General features: G+C 47.2%; 1 long non-coding RNA gene across 1 annotated transcript; it reads left to right on the top strand.

Moving 5' to 3' along the window:
• The first annotated feature begins 10278 nt into the window (after positions 1 to 10278).
• Positions 10279 to 14270, top strand: LOC141276379 (uncharacterized). Its single transcript, XR_012325871.1, has 2 exons — positions 10279 to 13008; positions 13115 to 14270. It is a non-coding gene; the product is annotated as an uncharacterized lncRNA (long non-coding RNA).
• Positions 14271 to 16768: the final 2498 nt, after the last annotated feature.

Below are 16768 nucleotides of genomic sequence, written 5' to 3'. Positions count from 1 at the left end.
AGATCATTACAGATGCATAATGATAACTTGATGAGGGAATAAACGGTAGAGGATTGATTAGATGGATGGGTGGGTGGACAGATGGAAGACTGAATGAAGTGGCCAGCTCAGGGCCTAAATAACATGAAGGTATTTAATAGAAGTTCGAGGGTAAATGGGAGGAAGAAGCAGGACGCTAAACAAGACTTGAGAACCACAACCAGAACATCCTTTCTCTCATCTCTTCAATGCACTCAATAAGATAAAATTAGAATCATCTAATTTAACCTAAGCCTGATTGAATCTCTCTTTATTAAATGGAAAGAAGACTGACTATTAATTCTACACAGTCCTCTCGCCACTACCCCACCCTCACTAGTCGGCTTGGAGAATTGCCTCTTCTTTCCCAACTCACTCGTGCTTTGCCCTGACCCTTGTTCGGTCTTTCAAACGCACTTTGATTATGGACATTCTTTACTGATTTGCAAGCATGATGCCCTTCTCGGCCCTTCTAGGCCGTAGGCTTGATGAAGGGAAGTGTGTCCTATTCATCTGTTCATCCTGCACCTATCACAGCACTTGACAGATCACATGTTGGACACATACTTCTTTTGAAATGAACAGATCCTGATATGCGTTAAAAGCAGTGAACCTAAGTCAATGACTCCAAAACTCAAGTATCAATAGATTAGCAGAGTAGGGATCTCAAAGTCAGAAGGAAGGGTAAAAATACAAAGTAGAGTCTAGGCTGATTATGGCTAGGATGTAAAAAAGCAATTTAAACCAAGCCCTGAAGTCTCGCTGAGTCCTCTCAAGCCAAGCAAATCTGATGCACGTAATACACCTAGCCTGGGCCACACACAGCCCAGGGGATAAAGCAGGTCCATAAAGTTTGGGCTGAGATATCTTGAGAAGGTTGAATAGAAGCCAGCTTTGTGAAAATACGGCATTTGAAATGAAAATTCTTTCGGGTATTGATCCCTGGAAAACACATTAGGGCGCCCTGCAAATAAAAACGGGCAGGTGACAAGGCCAGGAAGACGTGCAGAAATACAGCGAGGTGAGTGAGGCGGGTGGAAAGTCATGCACAGAGAAGTGTGAACCTTGGGTGGAATTAATCACACCTCCAATCGCTCGGGCCACAGTCTGCATTGATCCTATAGTAATTCTGGTGCAGTAGGCAAAACTCAGTTGAAATTCTTCCAGCACACGCTGCTGGAAACTCCTCTTTGAAAAATCTATCCAAGTTGCTTGATTTTGTTTATACACTAAACGCTTCTTTGCATCCAAATGGAAAGGCAAAACTCGAGGAAGAGATAGGTTAGAACTCATAATTGGATCTGATGATTATTTCCTTCTTCCTTTCAGGACTATTTTCAAATATTGGTAGTTTAGCCTGATTGGTGAAAGTTGTTATTGTTCAGATACTGGATGACGTGCCTCACAACAGCAAACAGGGCGGTTACAACTTGTTGACCAGTTGACTACTCACTACGTGCAGGCACTATCTTAATCCACGAATGTGCGTTACCCTTGTAGCAGTCATAATAGTGCCCTCAGGTCGGGATTACTACCCGATTTTCTATATGAGAAAACTGAGTCTTGAGAGATAAAGCAGACTGAGCAGCAGTTTGTCTCCAGGGCCATCTAATTTAATCTCCTTCCAGCTGATATGCATAAAAAGACATCTCTAAGGAGCACTGGGCTCTCTACAAGTATTGTCAGATATTTCTACCCACATTGAGGGCAAAAAACAACCACCACTAAATCATGGGAAACTTGTGGGCAGGAATCAGCACAGAACTGGGTATCATGAAACTCAATACATCGACTGACTGAACTTTGTTTGGGGACCTCGTGAAGCCTCAGGGCTTTGAGAATGTCAGCCGATGAGAACTTCCCATTGTCAGTGGTCCTTCTTCTTTCCTTTTCCTCTTTTCTCCCTTCTTCCCTTCTCCTTCCTTTCTCTCCTGCCTGCCTTCCATTAAATGAGTATTTTCAAGCACCTACTACGTATAAGTTTGCACTTGAGGTGGGATACAGAGATAAAGTAACGTGGACCCCGCACTCGGGTACCTTGAAGGATAGACATGGGAACACACCACAGCACAGTGCGAGAGAGGCTACACAAACTCCAGGGAATAGAGGACAGGCAGAGTCAGGTTCAGGTCCTTCTCTTCATGTTCAACTAGTAGGGTACAGGGCCATGCTTCCAAGTGGGAGAAGACCTGGCATGTGAAGGCAGGTCTGCAAATGAAGCAAACCACACATTACGTACGGGAAGGACAGTGCAATCACATGAAGGAAGAGCCATCTGCCAGGGATGGAGAGAAGAGGGGACAGGAGAGAGAAATAATTGTCCTGAGCCCTAGGAAGAGGGGAAATCAGCGAAATTCCCTCCTGACCAGTCACACACTCACTCCCACTCTCACCCCTTCTGTCTCCCAAGGAGGACTTTGACTTCTCTCCATACTTGATCTCGTAAATAAGAATGGGGAATGTACATTTCATCAACACTGAAGAGAGCAGGACAGAGCTGGAGCCCGCGTGGCAAGTGGAGGGGGAAGATCAATTCCAACATTTATTATTATTATTATTTCGAGGAGAGGGAGAAAAGGCAGAAATATTTCCAAAATGTCAACACTATTAAGGAAATTGGAACACCTTAATCCATTTAAATGTCAGCTAGAATCAGGCGTAGGGTTTCAGGAGGGGAGAATGAGAAAGTAAGGAGGGGCAGAGGGAATTAATGCCAGATTCCACATAATCTATCAAAGTTTCTTTCTTTTCTTAATATATTAAATATTAAATGCTTCTTTGCATCTGAGTGAGAGAGGAGAGAGAAAGGGACCAGTGTGGAACTCATAAATGCCTAGATAATTGGTTTTGAGGGTTTTTTTCTTCTTTCTTTCTTTCTTCTTGGCGGATTCTCAATTTCCCTATAAAAGAGAAAATTCATTTCCAGCCGCTAATGTAATGTCAGCGTGCTGTTTACTAAGCATGGATGATGTATAGGGGGACACTACTTTCAGAGGACTACTTAATGATGCATAGAATTAAATCCTGAGCTCCTCAGCTGAGCCTCCTCCCTCCCTCCTGGTTCCCAGGCTCCCAGTGCATCCTGGGAGAAGCAGGATTGGCCTAACCTGCCTCCCTGGTCACGAGAATTCTGGGGTCTCTGCTGGGGAAACTTGAAAATAGCCCCTTAGCCTCAGCAGACACATTTGCCCCTGGCATAGCCTGGGATGACGTCCCGGGCAGAAAGAAACTGATGGACAAGGGGAAAGATGGCTGCTCAGTGCTGGGGAGACAGAAGAAGGGTGTTAATGGGAGGCACTGGTTGGGGGGTGAGGGGGATGTGGGGGATGGGAGGGCAGAGGGCAGGGTGAAGTTGGAGAGCCTTGGGAGGGACAGGGCTGACCAGGAGGAGCTGGAGGTGGAGCTTCTCTGAGCTCACCCTCTGCCCTCTGGAAACTGCAGCATTTGGTTGTCTAGGAAAATAGTTGTGGGCAGTTCAGCTGCATCCCTGGGGGCCTACGAGGCTATCATTGCCAGAGCAGCACCTGAGTTCTTCTCCTGCACCAGCAGCTCATGCTGCTTTCACAGCGGGGCTGGGCAGCCTGAGGGGCAGCACCCCACAGTGGGACAGCCCAGCTTCCTGCCCTGTGGAAGTGACCCAGCCATGCCACCTAAGAAACAGCTGGTGGGCCGGCATGGAAACTGGGAGAGAAGGCAGGAAGGTAGACAAAGGGGCTGGTGGTGAGCTGAGGGTAGTTGGGGAAATGCACGTCTAAGTGTGACGGTGTGAGGAGTGGGTAACCACCCAGTCCGTTCTGCATCTCCTCCAGGGCTGCTCTGCCCCCCTCCATCCTACTGAGGCTTGTCCCCCTTCTCCCCCTGGGTAAGATGGGTGGCCTCATTTTCTTTGTCCTCCTGGGCATTTGATCTCACTGACCACTTCTTTCTGGAAGCCCCCTACTCCTCTGGCATCGTTGACACTGCTCTACTTCTGACAGCTTATTGCCTGTATCCCTCCTGTGTGTCTTTTTTCCCTCCCATCTACACACCGTAGACTTTCTATGGGCGCTTTCTTGGGAGCTCACTCCTGCTCTGTGTTTTCACTCCCTATACAGGTTCCTGCCTTTCATGACTCCAAACTGCTATCTCTAGTCTGACCACACTCCTGGGCTCCCAGGACACATTGGCAACCACTTCTAAGCACCTCAGTATAAGTGCCCAGCTCTTGGGGCACATTCAGTTTCATCCCTACAGTCAGCCGCCCTTCCTCCGCCCCATTTCTGCCCATGCATTTGCCATTTTCCCAAGCTCTCAGATCAGAAAACTTAGAGTCATCATTGTCTCTTCTCCCATTTATCAGTTTTGAAATGTCCCCTGGCTTCACTCTTTCCTATTCATCCCCTGACCCAGCATCACCCTGATCTAGCTCTTATGCCTGGACTCCTGCCAAGGTCCCCCAGGTTTCACCTGCCCCCAACCCTGAACTCTGAGGCCAGACTCATCTTCACAAAACAACATTTCCACTAAGTCATTTGACAGAGGCTGGTCACCACCTACTCAATTGTGTCCAGACTGCACAGCACCGAGCAGACCCCACCTGAAAGAAGAATCAGCCCTGGGGGAACAGCATCATGTACCAGCCCAAACTGGGAGGAGATCCCAGGCTCCAGCCTCCCTGTGGAAGAGTGATTGAAGAAACTGAGAGTTTCCAAACTGCAAGAAGGGAGGCTAAACATTTGAGCTTAATTTGAAAATCCTCAAGGAGGATCAGAAGCTGATTGACACAGAGGGACATGTCTGGAACCAGAGGACACAAGAGATCATGAGCTAGGACTTCCCTGGTGGCCCAGTGGTTAAGACTCCATGCTTCCAATTCAGGGGGCACTGATTCGAGCCCTGGCTGGAGACCTAGGATCCTGCATGCCATGTGGTGGAGAGAAAGGAAGGAAGGAAGGAAGGAAGGAAGGAAGGAAGGAAGGGAGGGAGGGAGGAAGGAAGGAAGGAAGGAAGGAAGGAAGGAAGGAAGGTAGGGAGGGAGGGAGGGAGGGAGGAAGGAAGAAAGGGAGAGAGAGAGAGAAAGAAAGAAAGAAAGAAAGGGAAAGAAATCATGAGCTAGATTTTAGAAGACCTTTCCAACAGTCAGAGACATCTAAGGATGAAATTGTCTGCTCCTGTCTCTCTATATATTTCAACAAAGATTGATGATCACAGGTAGGGTTATCATAAAAGAGACCCACGTGTGAGATTAGCAAGGTAGGAAGAGTTTTTCTAGAAGGCTTTAAAAAGTTCCTCCTCACCCAGAGGTTCTAGACTATTCTACCTGACTTCAAGACCCTCCTTCACCTGACCTCATGTCTGTATCCATCTTCTTTCCAAGTCTGTGTCCAGACAGGCCAGATTCTGCACTGTCCACACCATGCTCAATGCATCTCTTCGCCCATGTGGCTTCTGGAGTGAAGAATGGCCTCTTGTTGATCCTTCAAACCCACTCAGTCTTCTCTGCTCTCTCCCTCCCTTGACCCACAGCCATTCAACCACATGATCTCATACTGTACTCCTTCTTCTTACCCTCAAATTTTTCTAAGTGTGAACCCCTCATGACCTCATGATCTAATCATGATGCTTCTTTTGCACTTCCACAGTATCTAACACAGACACTGGTGCACACTGACCATTAATAAATATTCGATCAGTTAATTGATTAACCACTAGTATATACACAATTTCATTGCCCACCTTGAGTCTGGCTCTGTCAGACTTGCCAGACCAAAAAATGTCCTGGAAAGAACGACGCTGTGCCTGGCTTTCTATCACATACTGGATAAAATACCATTTCTTCAGCATGATACTCAGAGCCCATCACACCCCGATCATCAACTACCTTTTCAAAATGTTTCTCAAACCCTCAAAACCAATCCACACGCTTTGCTCTGGCCATGACAGACTCTCACTCTTCCCCCTGCCTGATATATGCCCTTCCTGTCTTTGTTCATCTGGAAAATTCCTATTCACTCCTCAAAAGGCAACTCAGAAATCACCCTCTCTGTGAAGCTTTTCCTGCTGACCTCTAAGGCGGCTCCTTCACTCCCTCCTCTGTGCTCCCATGACACTTTGGGCAGGACTCCATTATATCACTCAACATATTTTATTATAGTTAATTGTGTACACATCTGCCTTCCCCACCGTATGATGTGCTTGCCCTTCAAGGGCAAGGACAATGTCTTACCCATCTCTCATCCTTCTAGTATCCAGCAGAGTGTATGGTATATAGTAAGTATTTAATTAGTAGGAAAGGGGAGAGGAAAGGGAGGGATGGAGGAAGGGATACAGGAAGGAAGGAAAAGAGAGGAAAAATCATGGGCAGTGAGGGTATTACGACAAGAAACTGATGAGGGACATATGCATGGCCTGCAAGTAGTAAGTGACCAAGAAGAAGGCACTTTGTGAGACTTCATGGGTCTTAGACAGGGATCTTTGCCTTATCTTAGGAACATCCACTCTGGAACATGGTTACAGCTTCCTTGCATTCTAGGTCATGCTGATTGAAGCAAAAATCTCTCTCGCTTCTGGGACCCTGAGGTCCTCTTCTGTATAAGAGAGAAGAGAGTATTTCCATGAAGGCTGGAGATCTTGAGTGACGGGATAACTTGGTACAGGGACTTGGGAGAGTGTATTGCCTGGCATTGTGATTCATTAAGCCCATGGGTAGAGAAGGTGGTCCTGGGCCTCACAGTGGTATCAGGATAAGTCAGAGTAACTCTCCTTGGTACCAGTTCTCAGCAGAGTTGGTCCTCAGGAAAGCTCTGACCCTGGGCTATCTGCCTAGTCAATGCTGTTAACTGGAATAACAGGGTCTCCCAGTTAAGACAGAGCAGAGACTCTGGTACAATCTGGTAGATGGACTTGAGAAATATATCTCTCCCAAGAATCCGTCTGGGTCCTTGCTTAGAGCAGAGCTGAGATGGTTCCCAGAAAAATCTTGAACTGAGTCTGTAGGAGTCTGTATATAAACAAACATGTCTGATGAGCTCTTGGGTGGTTCCCCCTGGAAGCCCATTTGTAGGAAGCAATGACAGGGACCTCGTAAGATAATTCACGCTTAGGAAGAAACTCTTTCAAAGCAAGCCGGACTCAATGGCAGCACCAAGGGTTAGAGGGTCATGGTATCGTGTGCAGCATGAGTTACTTCAGGAACTTGTCCCAAATCAGCTACCTTGAGGACACAAGGGAAAAAATAGCTCTGTGTGTCTATAAATTGAAAGAGGTGTTCCAGTAAATTTTGATTCTTTGGGGGTATAGGCAGCCCTGCTTGGAGATTTCCCCCAACTGAGCACAGAGCGTACAATGTTCTCACTTCCTAAGAACATTAGTGGTTGAACAGTGGCTTCGGATGACAGAGCCCCCAGTGTTGGCATTTCTGGGAAGAGCAAAGGCTCTTGCTGACCAGCGGAGATGACAGACCAAAATAACAAAAGCCAGCACCATAGCAGCCCAAACTAAAATGCCTATAGACACTACCCCTTGGGTAGTACAGAAATGTTTGAGAGAAGGAAAAGATTGCACGGAGAAGTGGGAGTCCAAGTTAGCAAGCTCCAAAATTATTATTAAGGTGTCATCACCTGAACCCACAGACAGGTGAGAGTCAAGACACTGAGAATACTCTCTTTAGTTGTTGTAGTTGTCATCGTCCTTCTAACTTTTTTTGTTTGTTTAAACACAGAGGGTGATCGTGCAGGCCAGGAGAGGAGAAAATAAAATAACACTGGCAGATGCAAGTCATGACACCCACAGCCATGTTGTTCTCTGAGCTCAGGCTCTGCATGGGGGGCATCCACCCCCTAAAGGCGAGAGGTTCCAACTGGAAGACTTGGCTTCAGCCCTGAGAGTCAAGTATACTGAGGCTGAGTTGGTGAGAGTGGAAGGCAGAGCTCAAAGTCTGCCTCAAGGGTGTTTGAACTGTTCTTCCTTCCTGGAAGGCCCCTCAGCATCAACAGAAAGAGATTTCAAAGGATCTCGAAGAAGGCAGACCCCTTGTCGCTGGTTAGTCCAGCCAAGAACTCGGCTTGGCACCAGTTTTGTGTGTATGAGTGTCTGTTCCTATGGCCTGGGCACAGCCAGTATTTCTTTGTCTTTGTGCTATTTCTGGAACCCTTGACTTTTCACTATCAAATATGAGTTCCTTCGGATTATGTCTTCTAGATTTTGCCTTTTAACATACTGACCTTTGTAGAATATCCTGATTTCTCTCCCTTCTCATCTCTTTCACAATCCAACCCACCTCCGTTTCCAGGCCTTTGGTCTTAAAAAAAAATGGACTGGCCCAAGGAGGACGTGAAGACCATACAAAATCTGTCCATCCAATAGTTCAGCATTCCTCTCCTCCAAGTCGTTGGGTCACCAGTGCCTCCAAACCTGGTCCTGGACTGGGCCCCGTCTCTTTCCTCAGCTCCGCTGCTTCCTGCTCGTCTCAGACTCCAATATCCTGGGTTCTGTAAACTCTTCTGGGTTGAAATGTTAATGGCTAATATGAGTAAATGGGTTACATTTTCCTGGGGTCTTTTGAAGTCACCAAGGCAGGAGAGTTCCACTCAAATTCTTCACTAGGAGGTACTTGAGACATGCACATTTCAGTTCTGGGGAAAGTACCATGACCAAGCTGCTGGAAGATCTGTGCCCCTGAGAGACACACCCCACCTACTCCATGCCTCTTTTGTTATGTCCTGACCAGTCTCAGGTTTGGGTCAGTGTCTCAGCCTCACGGCTCCTGGGGGTTCCCCACATTGGGGCCAGTCACCACCCCCAGAGGACTTTGACTCTAATCCATAGTGTCTGGTTGTTCTGGGTACATCAGCCAAGAAAGAAACTTACTTACTTGGAAATTCCCTGGTGGTCCAGTGGTTAAGACTCTGCGCTTCCACTGCAGGAGGCGTGGGTTCGATCCCTGGTCAGGGAATTAAGATCCCACATGCCAAGCAGAGCGGCAAAAAAATAAATAAAAACTTACGTATCCCTCCACCTCTCTCTCTCTCTCTCTGTCATAGACCCTCATTCATGCTTCCCTGCCTCAAAAATAGTTCCATGGATTTTTTTCAAAGTTAAAGGTAGAAAGACTTTAAAGATCCTATCTGGGGGCTGTGATGAAATAAGGGACATTTCATCCCTCTGGATAACTTTTGAGATGGTTATAAATGACTAAAATTAGAAATTTGGGATGGAAAAAATTTCCCAGCTGTTAGTCTCAAAGCTAAGAGTAGAAACAGACCCTTCACAAAGGGAGAGGGCAGGGAGGACTACAGGGGGGCACTGAGAAAAGTGAGGAGTAGAATAAATGTTTCTGGACTAGGAAATGAGACCTGGGGATGGGAAACACTACTCCAAACCCTCCTCAGGCCATAAAGACTCACTCACATGCCCTCCCACAATGACACTTCCCACACAACATGTGTAAACAACAGAAGGGGCTCCAGTGAGCTGGGCCATAAGCAGGGGAGGAAGGGGGGTGTGGACCAGTCTGTACGCCAAGGATCTCAGTCCAAAGTCTGCTGAAGCATCCCTCTCCCAGGTTGGGATTTGGAAAAAGTGTGCCTCAGTTTCCCCATTTGTAAACGATAATAACCAAAGCTAACAGCCACTGAGACTTCTTGATATGATAGACACCGCAAAGTTCTTTACATGCGTTCACTGACTTACTCCTCACAACAACCCCACGAGGTGGGTCCTATTATAGATCGCATTATACAGATGTAAAACTAAGGCTTGGAGAGATTAAGCAGGCAGCCAGAGGTATACACTGCACCTGCGATTCAAACCCGAGTCTGCCTATCTTTCTACACTGCTGGTCTGGAGGCTCGTAGAGGAGCCCTTGCATCTTATTATTCCCTGGGGCTAGAGACATCACCCTGGGCCTTCTCCCTTCCATGGTTCGTTCTCCTAATCATCAGACTAGAGGCAGAAAGAAGGTGAGTGAGTTTCCTTAAGTTGGTCAACTAGAAGGTTAGCCAGTGCCAACAACCCACACACATGGACAGCACTTCTGGTTTGTAACGTTCTCTTACATGTGTTCTCTTTTGGCTGTCACAGTAACTAAATCTATAAACAGAGGCATGTTGCCTTGCCTATAGAATGAGCCTAAAATCACCTACCTTGCAGAGCTGGTACAAAGATGAGACAATTATGGGAAAGCCCCTGGAATAGAGTCAGGCCCAGAATTTGCTCTTTCAACAAACGTTGAGGTCTTTTCCAACTCTCTCCAAAGACTTCCTCTTGGAAGCAAGCATGTCTTGGCACCCTGTGTCTCTTCTCTGGGCTACGTTCCTCCTTTTCCCTTTCTGCTCCTCCCGCCCCACCTCAAATGCCCCTTAACTGCAAGTCCTAAATGGATTTACAGTGTGATACTGTGTTTTAGGCCAAGAATCTAAAAGAAGACCCAGGTTTCAAATGGGTAAGGGCTCAGGTCACGGAGGGGAGAAAAGGCACATGGCACTGAGAGATGGACAGGTGAGTGCACACAAGTCAGTTGGGCATGAGTAGCATGCATGTACACATGTGTACACACACACACACACACACACACACCAGTAGGGGCCTGGGTAGAGCACACCTCTGGCAGTAGTGGTCTCAGCAAATGAGCCCCTGCTTACTCTAGAAAAGAGCTGCTCAGGCAATCTGATCTCCAGGAAACACTCCTTTTTCAGGGCATGTGTCAAATATGTCTAATCATATATCATTGTTTATGTGGCCAAGTGTGTGTGAGGACCAGCCCCCTCTGCTGCCCCTGAGGCACCTCCAAATTTCCTTAGGGCTCCACGGAATATACTTTGAAAAACACAGCCTTAAACCAGAGAAGGAAGAAATATAGAGTTTTGAAGTTGGAGACAGAGGGACCACAGTTGACCTTCAGATCACATGATGTGGGCAGTTACCAATATGGCTTTGGAGGGGTGGGTTGCCTGGGTCTTTAGTAACTTGGTGGAGTCCTTTGGTGACAGTGCTTCACTGTCACGTCCACATTCCTTGCTTTGGGAGAGACTGATACACCCCTGCTTTATTTAGGCCACTTTATTTGGATTTCATGTTACATGTGGGTCAGCTCTGGCCTTACCTGATCCATCATGCTGTTCATTCCTCTCCTGGCCTCCTGCGTCACAGGCTGACCTCTCAGTCTGATGCTCGCTCTTTCCCCTGGAGCCGACATCTCTTACTCTCTTCATCTACACAAATCATTCAAGATGCCTGCCCTGCCGGATTCACTGCAACATCCCCAGGTCTCAGATCCGTGCTTAGCACACAGTAGGCACCCAGGGAATATTTCTTAAGCAGAGAAATGAATTATCTAAGCAGCTCTGCCCTGTTCCCATTATCCTATGGCCGTTCAACGTCCATCTCAAACCCTGACCCCTTGGCCCTCTCCCATCTCATATTTCTTATTGTCCATGGAAGATCTCTATTTGTTTGACCTTCCAACCCCTGCAACAAAACTTGTCTAAAGCAGAGCTTGTTATCTTTCCTTCCAAACCAGAGCCCCTTTCCACTTTCCCTATTACTGCTGGCAGCTCAGTTAGCCTTAGGACGGCACAGTCATCGCTCTTCATTTTTCTCTTTTCTTGGCGTTTACTCCCTCTTTGGGTCCTGTCTGTTCTTTCTCAGCAAGGACTCCAGACTCCGAGTTCTCCGTTCTCTCACACCACTCCTGATCCAGGCGCACCCTCTGTGCTGGGAGCCCCAGAAGGTTTCCTTCACGACACCATCAGGCACCTCCATTGCCAGTTCCCTGATCCAGGTGTGTTCCAGAGTGAGTGTTGGGTGCCGGATGGATGATCCCCACACTGGCTTCTCCTTGGGGAGAGGGGTCTTCTCTGTCCTATCTTCCCAAGGTGGACACAGTAATTTCGAGGCTTTTCTTAATTCTTCAAGTTTCTTTCATCCTCAAAACCAATCTGAAAACATATCCCTGCTCCCCTACCTTCACACCATCCACTCTCTGTCCCTTTCTCCTGATTCTGGACCACTGTCCTTCACGGAGTAGCATCCACATGACAGCTGTGGAAGGGGCCGTGATGGGGAATCACTGGTGATCTCCACAGCCTGCTTGTGGGAACAGGTGGTCTGGTTCGTTCACCTTCTCCTGCTACTGGACTTCCCAGCTTTTTCCTTCACCTCTGTCTAGAAAACACTCCAGAGTTCCTGTTCCCTTCAATGTTCATCCTATGATGCTATCTTCCAAATAAATAAACAAAAAGAAAGGAAAAATTCTCCCCAGAGGCAAGGCCAGCTCATTTTCCCACCACCCACCCACAAACTCCAACCCTAAACCTACCTAAAAATGCTCCTCACACGAAGAATGGGAGAGAAGATTTTTGCCCACTTTAACATGCTTTTCAGGTATAACTGTACATCCAGGATGAGGTTTTGGGTTCCCTGCACTCTCCCCTTCCATACCGCTCAGAGTCTATCTGTGTTGACTGACGTATGCAGGGCTAAGACTCTTCCTGAGAAAACAGTTTGGGATTTGGACGTACACAGGTAACATTAATGGGGTCTTCATGGAAGCCAGATTGTGGTGAGGAACTCCAGGCACCATTGAATCAATCTGGACATGGGACCTGAGCAGCTGATGGAAAGGACTCTGCACAGGGCGAGACCTCCACTCTGTGCACTCAGTCTGCCCAGCCTTGCTGGTGGCTGGGATGTTCTTCCACAGAGAAAGGGCTGTGTATATGCACAGTTAAGTGAGCAGCAAAGTCTTAGGGTTCAAGCAACTCTGCTCCAACATGCTGTAAGGGAATCACAGAAGAGAGGGGCCTTTTCCTTTCCTGTTTTGCAGATGCTCAGCAAATAGTCATCCAGAACAACGGGTGGTGGCCACACTTCAACAAGCCACCTGAGCAGAGTGACAATGGGAGCACCGCCAAGAAGTGAGCAGCGTCAGCAGATGACGAGAGCCAAGAGATTCATGAGAGCATCATGACACCCCAGGCACTGCCTGAGATGGATGGGAGGAGCCATGGGAAGGTGAGGGGGTGGCGGAGGGGGGATGATGGCCTCAAGTTCCCAGAAATGATCTCGCCAGTACCAGGAACCAGGCACACGGATCACTGTGACCTCGTTGCACCCACAGGCAGTGTGGCGAAGGAGCATTCAGATTACATAAGGACTCCTCCAGGTCGAAGTACATCAAACAAGTCCAAAGAATGAAGTAGGGAGAAAAGAAAAACAAGACGACAGGGCTTCCAAAGCATTGAGCACATTTGAGACAGCTGAGTACAGACAGTGCTTGGTCAGAGGCTCAGTTTGGTTGGAGTTGGATGGGAGAGGAAGGATGCAGCAGGAAGTCAGTCCCTGGTTCTCCCCCAGCCCACCCGGAGCCATCACTGTGCTCAGAGTCATGGGAAGCTCAGGGTGGTCCAAAAACAGTGAACGCCTTGGAGACTGGTGACTCTAATTCCTCCTTTTCATCGATGGGCAAATGGGCTTTGCACAAAAGGAAATAATTAAAAGTATCATTTGGATAGCACATCACACGAGGTCCCCACTAGTCCACGTAATTCTCATAATATCCTCAAGAGATACGGCTGTCATCGCTTTAAAGCTAAGAAATAAAGGTTCAGCGACATTAAATAATACCCAAGGTGCCTTGGCTTCCCTGCACACCTGTTAACGTGGAATTGGTGGGGGTGGGGAGTGGTGGTGGTTATGAGAATGTGGTGAAATACTGAGCCAGTCCCTTTATCAGTAAATATGATGCATATGAAAACATATTCAGTATTTTTAAAAATTATCAAACACAAATTGGGCAGATTTTTAAGAACTGGAAAGTGCCGTAAAATAGTGAGAAAATATGAGATTCAGAGCAATTCAGGAAATACCTGCTCCAGTGCTTGGCGTGCATTAGAATTCGTTTAAAAATATATACCTGGGACTTCCCTGGTGGCACAGTGGTTAAGAATCCATCTGCTAATGCATGGGACATAGGTTCGACCTCTGGTCCAGGAAGATCCCACACACTGCAGAGCAACGAAGCCCGTGCGCCACAACTACTGAGCCTGTGCTCTAGAGCCCGCGAGCCACAACTACTGAGTCCGCGTGCCACAACTACTGAAGCCCACGTGCCTAGAGCCCGTGCTCCACAACAGGAGAAGCCACCACAATGAGAAGCCCACGCACCGCAATGAAGAGTAGCCCTCGCTCGCCACAACTAAAGAAAGCCCGTGCACAGCAACGAAGACCTAACGCAGCCAAAAATAAATAAATAAAATAAATAAATTTATAAAAAATATATATATATATACGTGTGTGGGCCCCATCCATAAACTACTGAATCGGGACTTCTGGGGGCGTCTCCCTATACCCACCAAGCTGCCCAAGTGATGCTGCTGTATGTGGAAGTCTGAGAACTAATGATCTAGGTTATAGTTTACCTTAGTTTATAATTATCAAGACAAATAATTAACTAGTTTGTAAAAGTCACGTTTCTTGATTACTGTCACGTTTCACTCTGATAATGATAGTGGATCTTCATGGGGACTTACTCTCTGCCATGTATATCTATTCTGATTTCATTTTCATAAAGAACTCCGCAGGGTGAGTAGTAGTATCCTCACTTTATAAAGGTAGGACCTGAAGTTCAGGGAGATGGAGTGATTTGGTTGCTCTTAGGCATCCTGTTAATATGTGGCAAAGCTGGGATCTCCCTCCAAGCCCGGGTGGGTTCGTTTCATTGTACCCAAGACATGCCTCCTCCTTTGCCAGAGGCCAGGCTGGGAAGAGCAGGAAGAATGTCACGTGACTCCAAAAAGAAACTGATGAGTTCTATTCTCAGCACAGGTGCGGACAGTTGTCACAGCCACAGATAAAGCCTTTTGAGAAGAAGCTGGTGAGGAAATACGAGGAGCGTGTATGGCCTCAATAATGTCCAGAAGGAACAGGGAGCTTGTCTGCGAAAGAATGATGAGAGATTCAAGAGGGAGTTTGAGGTGAAGGAGATAAGAGCGGATGAGAAAGGGAGGCAAGCTTGAGGAATGTAAGTAGTTTGGACCTGGAATCTGGGGAAAGTGAAGGAGTGAGGTGCTGTGAAAGGGAAATTGGGTAGAAGGGAGAGGAAGGAAACTTCCAGAAGGAGGGAAGGGGTTCAAGGATAGGGCTGCTGTGAATGAAGGGGGTGGAGTATGAGAGCAAGAGAGGGGTGAGGGGGCGGGGAAGGGGGAGTCAAGGAGTGGGCTCACTATTTCTAAGCCAAACTCAATCAAACGGATAAATAATAAATTTCAGAGACAATCTCTGTTCCCACAGTTCTCAAAAGTTTGCTCTCAGGGTCTCTTTACACTCTAAACAATTACTGAGCAGCCCAAGAGCCTTGTTTATGTGGGTTACAGGTATCAATATTTGTCGTCTTATAAGTCAAAACTGGCACATTTTAAAAAGATATATTTATTAATTCATTTCAAAGTAATAGTAAACTCATTCATGTTAATATAGGTAATATATTTTTATGGAAAATATATTTTGAAAACCGAGTGAGCCAAAGGTCATTAGTATCCACATTTGCACATCTCTTTAGTGTTTGATTTAACAGGAGACGGCTGTCTCCTCACACCTGCTTTGACGCTCAGTGTTGCCACATGTTGTTTTGGCTGAAGTGTATCGAACAAACTCTGGCCTCACCCAGACATGTAGTTGAAAACGGGGGGGGGGGGAGTATTTATTAACTCCTTTTCAGATAATTGTGGGCATTCTTCTTTTTTTTTTTTTTTTTTTTGCGGTACGCGGGCCTCTCACTGTTGCGGCCTCTCCCGTTGCGGAGCACAGGCTCCGGACGTGCAGGCTCAGCGGCCATGGCTCACGGGCCCAGCCGCTCCGCGGCATGTGGGATCTTCCCGGACCGGGGCACGAACCCGTGCCCCCTGGAACGGCAGGCGGACTCTCAACCACTGCGCCACCAGGGAAGCCCGTGGGCATTCTTCTTTGACACGACCTCACAATTCAACAAATGGCACCTTCTTAAAGGTGATTTGCAGTGTGGAGTCTGAAACCCTATCAACGAGGTTTTTATTCCCTCCTACTTTTAAATGCATCGATCTGATTTGCATCCTGAGTGGATGTTTCACCCAAGCGTGATTTGTAACATCACGCATTGGTCACTTGGAAAATGTTAGCTCACTGATCTCTGCAGATCTTCCAAATGTACAATAGAAAACCCATTGTACACTCGGGAACAAGTGAGCGAGGCAGAAGCAAAGGATTCTGAAGTAGTGTGGACCTCACAGGCCCCCTGGGAGGGTCTCAGGTAGTCCCGGAGTCCCAGTCCACACTTTGAGAATCACTGCTGTTGTATATTGAAAAGTGTCCTGAACTGGGAATCAGACAACCCCAGGTACTAGATCGTACTCTACTTCTCATTAGCTTGGACATACCCCTGAACTTCTCTGAGCCTCTTCAACCAAACTGGGTGACTCACTATCTCTTAAAAATTCCCCATGAATCCCTCCCACCAAGCCTTTCTTCGCTCTGTCTGAAATATACTCTTCTCCACCCAGTTCTCCAATCGCCACCAGTCACCCTCATCCCCTCTGGAAGCCCAGCTGCTTAGCCAACCCTTCTGTGACGTATTTCTGATTTTCCCTCCTTAGGTCCTCTGCTGCTTTTGTTTGGACGTCTCTTGCGGATCTTACCTCATTTTGCTCCAAATGAGACTGTCATATTGAGTAAAGTAGTCAGAGAAAGACAAATATCATATGATATCACTTATATGTGGAATCTTAAAAAAGGGTACAAA

Source organism: Tursiops truncatus, chromosome 14 (genome assembly GCF_011762595.2).
Source record: "Tursiops truncatus isolate mTurTru1 chromosome 14, mTurTru1.mat.Y, whole genome shotgun sequence".
Lineage (NCBI taxonomy): Eukaryota > Metazoa > Chordata > Mammalia > Artiodactyla > Delphinidae > Tursiops > Tursiops truncatus.
The sequence above is the reverse complement of the archived record's forward strand: the minus strand, read 5'-3'. Positions and strand labels throughout refer to the sequence as shown.